The 6,094-nt window shown below is 34.5% G+C and overlaps 1 long non-coding RNA gene across 1 annotated transcript; it reads right to left on the reverse strand.

The window, feature by feature from the left end:
* Nucleotides 1-190: 190 nt before the first annotated feature.
* On the reverse strand, nucleotides 191-5,709 carry LOC147518536 (uncharacterized). Its single transcript, XR_015211820.1, has 2 exons — nucleotides 1,951-5,709; nucleotides 191-1,616 (listed from the first exon to the last, which is right to left on the reverse strand). It is a non-coding gene; the product is annotated as an uncharacterized LOC147518536 (long non-coding RNA).
* Between the last annotated feature and the right edge of the window lie 385 nt (nucleotides 5,710-6,094).

Genomic DNA, 6,094 nt, shown 5'->3' on the forward strand with positions numbered 1-6,094 from the left:
TAGAATTGGTCAAAAATTTCATCCAATTTCTTCAAATTTGAAGGTGATACTATCACTATCTAGAAATGCTCTTAGTGTTTGGACTTAGAAGTTTGGAACTTCGGATATAACCTATCGAGACGATTGCTACTGCACCTAATATGGTGTAAGAGCAAAAACCTACAAACTTACAAAGAGGGAGGTCCGCTGATAATTCAAGAGGGTACATTTACACAACTCACGAGAAGCTCTATTTTGTTGGCTTGAACAACAATGGTGCGGTTGGTCATACTATCCTCATCCTCTATCCCTTCTCTCCAAAAAGTGGACAACATATTTAGAGAATAACAGCATGCCATTCTCAACATTAGGCCGAATTTGAAGTTTTGAACAATCTAATTTTAGGCTTGACAGCAACTAGTACTAGAGGGCTACAAATGGTTCACTTAAGTGTGGGGTTTTTTACTCTCCGCGCTATTAGGGGTTAGCAATTCGGGATACGGCAAAAGTACGATACGAAAATAATTATTGACTCAAAAAACAGTACGGTAAAAAATTCACAATACGGCAATTATGCGGTGTTTAATTAATATGTGTTTTAAACGTTTGGTTGTAAAAATTTGGAAATAAAAAATTCGTGATATTATATTAGTAAATATTAATAATAGTTGTCATTCTTTACAACATAACAAACATATCCAAACAATTTAGCTACCAAAACATTGAAACCAATTGAACGGTCTACATAGGTACTTTCATTTATTTGTTCTTAGATTGAAATTACACTTCAAATTTTAAAATACGTATACACTATGGTATGACAATTTAAATATTGTCCAAAAAGTATAAAAACAAAATTTTAGGATTAATGTATCACTAAAAATGTAAGAGTGGGGGACTTAAAGTAAGAATGAGGACACAAACTACATAAAAAATTAACAAAAGCGCAACGGAATTTTTATTCATTTTTTTTAGAGTTGAATTTTTGAAAAATTCATCAAAAACCAAATAATTCGTTTAAAGACAAAAAATCGTGAATTATTTCAAATCTTTCAAACATTCTGAAATATTATACGTATATCTCTTAAAAATTCGACTCGCGAATTATTGACGAATAATTCGGTGAATTGGTAAGAAAAGATATGTGAGAGTCCACTTTATTAATTGGAGGGTAGCTTTCCCAATGTGAGTATGCGATCAGACTTTTCACAATTTAGGCCACACATCCAACACTGGGAACATCAAACTAACATTATACTTGTATCAAGCTTCCAAGTCACCAAATGTTCTCGACCCAACTGGATTCAAGGACAATTTATGTCACTGTTCGCATATTTGATACGCACTTTAAGTCTTTAATTAGCTGGAAAAGAAATGGGATCCAGGAACATTGGATTAAAGGAAAAATATGTCAAAAGAAAAAGAAAAAACAGAACAAATTGTTGTCAGCATATTTGATATGCATTTTAAATAGCTGGAAAATAAATGAGGTCCAGGCACATTTACATTTTAGTTTTTACCGTAGATGTCTTTGATCAATCGTTTGTTTGTGGATGGCAGCAAGGTTAGCTTTTGGTAGAGGTCTGCCAATGTTTTCACTGTATACCGCCATTTTTAGAGTGGAATAGCGGAAATGTCTGCATTTTTCAAGACACAACTTCAGGCCAAACTTGAGGTTAAATTACATGAAAAACATAGGTGGTAGTAATTTTTATTTAGATAAAACAAAAAGGACAAGTAAACACTGGACAACTAAAGGGTTTACCTACCTGACCCTTTTCTAAGTGGCAAATGATATATGTGTTTTGCAAGTTCCATGCAAGATGCAACTTACTTAGAATTTTGGAAGGCAGAAATCATTAAGCAAAGAGAGTGTAATATTGAAACCATGGATCGGACTCATTACAGTATCATTAAAAGAGGACACACTGCTGAACTCAAGGAAATTGTTACGAGAGATAATCTACTTACAGAGGTTACTTTTGCTGTTCAGTACGGGAAAAAGGATATTACCCAAGAGATCTGCAAAATCTGCCCACCACTCATATTCCATCGAAACTTGAAGGAGACACCGCGTTGCATGTGGCAGCAAGGGCTGGATTATCTAAGATAGTTAAGTTACTCATTTTTTACGTTAGACATATCACATAAACGAACAAGATGTTGAAAGTGGAGTAAGAGAAGAGAACCCTGATCACAAGCTAGTGAGGATGGTTAATAAAGAGACGGATACGGCGCGGCTTTGCATGAGGCTGTAAGAAATCATCATCTTGGGGTAGTGAAATTGTTAACCAAAGCAGATCCTCACTTTGAAAGTTTTGCTAATAATGCTAGAGATACACCGCTTTATTTGGCTGCTGAGGAAGGAATGCACGATGCTGTCTAGCAGATTTTAGAGACTTATTCATCTTCAGCTCATGGAGGGCCTTATGGTAGAACTGCATTGCATACAGCAGCAATCCACAACAGATTGGGTAAGTTTCGAATTCATTTCGCTCCCTATATAGGCCCTCTGTTGGTGGAATACTAGGAGTGAATTGGGACTTGGGATCAGCTGGTCTCAAGGCTGATTTTGTGCGAATAGCTTAGGGTAAGATGATCAATGTTCCAGAGAGGTAAGATGAAACTTTTGTTTTTCAAATGTCTGTCAAGAATTTCGAGAATAATGATCTAAACTATCTCAAAAATCGCGACTTTTATCTACAGTCCCGCAATAGTAGAATAATAATTTTTTTATGTACCTCTAGGTCTCTTTGTTCGTTTTTGTCCTATTTGAATTTGTTTTTACTATTTTACCCGCAATAGTGGAACAATAATTTTTTAAGTACCTCTAGGTCTCTTAGTTCGTTTTTGTTCTATTTGAGTTTGTTTTTACTATTTTGCCCATATATTTTCATATCTAAACTATTTTAAAAATCGCGACTTTTATCTACAGTCCCGCAATAGTGGAATAATAATTTTTTATGTCCCTCTAGGTCTCTTCGTTCGTTTTTGTCCTATTTGAATTTATTTTTACTATTTTGCCCATATATTTTCATATATTTACAAAAATAGGTTGATTGTTGGTAAACTATTGCGGCTAAAAAGAGAGAAATCAATAGATGTGCCTATGAAACACGTGCATAGCACATGACATCTTTCTAGTATTATTGAAGATATGGAAAATTCTGATGAAAACCACTCATATTGTACCTTTTGATAAGCCCCTTCTCCAGTCAAATTCAAATAGCTACCGCGACAAATTTGACTTCCACATAAACAAACATAAGCTTCATACTATTTCTTACTCTGCAATAAAAAAAATAGTGATATCATCAAATGAGGAAACCATCTTCAGACATGATGAGTCATGACGAGATATAAACGGGATGTTCTTTGTCGACACTACATCAACCTATTTCAGTTTGATTTTGGGATGGAAATTTTGGGAGAATGAATTTGGGTTATTCCAATTTTTGATTTCCAATAGTAGCGGAGGAGAGAGAGAGCAGCGAGAAGGTAAGGGTTTTTTATTGTAGAAACGAAAAGAAAAATGGTATGTTTGACTTTTGCTACGTGGGCATGACACGTCACCAGCCACCTCAGTGTGTTGGTTGACTATGTCGATATCCTGTGTCAGTGTAGTATTACTCTATATATATATAGCCTATGGAACACTAGAATCTAGGAATACACATTAAATTCTAGAGACTCCTAGAACTTCTAGATTTATCCATTAATGACCACACACATGAAACATCTAGAGACACTTGACTTACAACATATTGAAGTTCTACAAACCTTGAACTTTCTAGAATTTGATCCACTAAATTATAAATTACATTTCCAACACTCCCCAAAATTTGTAATTTCACACCAAAATGAAATTTCAAAATATATCTTCAATACTCCCCCATAATTTGGAATTTCCAATTTTTGCTCCTTCTTTGACAAGTGCCAGCCGCCTTTAATTTGCTTGCAAGTTTGCCCATTTGATGATTCTATTTTCTTGATTGCCCACATATTTGATTGCTTCTTTGACTTTGATCTCTTCATGCTTCAGTTGAAATCTTCAAGACTTACGATCATTTACTCCATGATACTCCAAGAAAATATTTCTTCTCATCCCATGCTTATTTTGGTCAAATTGTTTTACGTGACTATTTTTTTTTTACTTGATCTACCGGTATCATTATTATTCCTACTAGCATGATGTATGTGCTCCGCACGTGTTTTTTGTTGTTGAATCTAAATGACATACTTGTCCTTAATATTAATTCAAATTTATTTGAACTTTTTGATTTGGGTTTGTGTAATTTAATTAACATAGCAAAGACAAAACTGTACATAAAAAAAAATCGAAGAGTCACATATAAACAAATAATAAACTACTATTGCGGGACCAGTTCAGACCCGCGATCTTTAAAGTAGTTTAAGATAATCATATTGGCTTTGTTTGCCATTTTCGGAGGGGAAGCATTTTGTTTTGATATTACTCCAAAACCGGCATCGGAATTTGTTTTTCTAGGAAAATAGATGCATCTGCTTTGTGCTATCCGCCATTTGAGGAAACAAGTTTGTGCTATTACCCTCAAATGCAATTTGCTAGCTTGCTAGCATGACATGGTCAAGATTTTACTCATACCAACATTTTTTTGTAGTAGAAAATTGAAATTTGGGAAGAAAATTTGGGCTTGGTTTTTGCAAATAATATGGTTTAATATCACTCAAACATAGAGGAAAACAAACTTTTTTTTTATACCATATTAGAGCGCAAGCGGACGCATTATAATTTTAGTATATAGACTTAGATTTGTGGAGAGGATTAGAATTGAAGATGCACACCCATATGCGGTAGTGCAGAGCTCCTATTTGAGCTAATGAACGAAGTAGGAACAAGTTAATAAACTAGCACTTTGTATTAGAGAGTGAATGGGAGGAGATTGTTACAGTAACTCATATGGCTATATTTTTATAGCCTATGGAACACTCTAGAATATAGTAACACCCATTAAATCCAAGAGACTCCTAAAACTTCTAGACTTATCCATTAATGACCAGACACTTGAAACATCTAGAGACACTTTGACTTATAACATATTCTAGGAAGTTTTTTAAACCTTGAACTTTCTAGAATTTGACCCACTAAATTACAAATTACATTTCCAACATATATCTTTTACTATTTTAAAAATCCTGATCCTGGCCTACAGTCCCGCAACAGCAGTTTATAATATTTTATGTATAACTCTTGGTCCACATTTTGGACAGTTTTATCGTCCCTATTTAAATTATTAAATTTCAATAGTTGTTTTGTCAAAATATGATAATAAGTGTTGTGTTGCAAGGGTATAAAGGAAAATCGAAAAAAAAAATAGTTGGCTGCTACATGCTTCCAGCAAAAAAAAGATTGTGGGCTTTATATCACACACGTGTGTGTGCACGTGCATAATACTAGTACTTGTAGTATACAAGGAAAGCTAGACGTACTTAACTAGATGATTGACATTTGACAATAATAGGAGCACGAACAGACTTAAAAAACTAACTTGCATAATTTTATGTATGCAAAATCTAGAGTACGCATGCTGCATGTGTACTCTTCTATCTGAGCTCTCCACCAGCAAAAGGTGAGGGTGTATTGCCCCACAGAAGTCTTGAATTTAGAGTCCTGAATCCAGCGCACTCTTGAATAACTATTTTATGTATATCAGTATAAAATTAAACTGTGTAAACTGTGAAACTAACATACAACATTATGGATACTATGGTTGTGTCAACATAGGTATTGCCAAGATGCTAGTAGACAAGAAGCCATGTTTGATCAAAGAAGTAGATGAAAATGGGTGGAGTCCACTTCACTGTGCTGCATACTATAATTTCCCAAAGATGGTAACTAAACTTTTAAAGTTTGATCGTTTAATAGGGTAGGTTTCAACCAATGATGGCACAACAACTCTTCACATTGCTTCAAAGGAAGGAGCTATACTTGCAGTCCATCGAATCAGTCATTTTGCTCAGATTCTTGGGAGCTGCTTGACAATGAAGGCCAAAATTTTCTTCATGACACTATGGAGACACATAATATGGTTGATGGTGATCTCTTCAATGAGTTTGATAACGATGGTAACACTTT

This window comes from Coptis chinensis, chromosome 2 (genome assembly GCF_015680905.1).
Source record: "Coptis chinensis isolate HL-2020 chromosome 2, ASM1568090v1, whole genome shotgun sequence".
NCBI lineage: Eukaryota > Viridiplantae > Streptophyta > Magnoliopsida > Ranunculales > Ranunculaceae > Coptis > Coptis chinensis.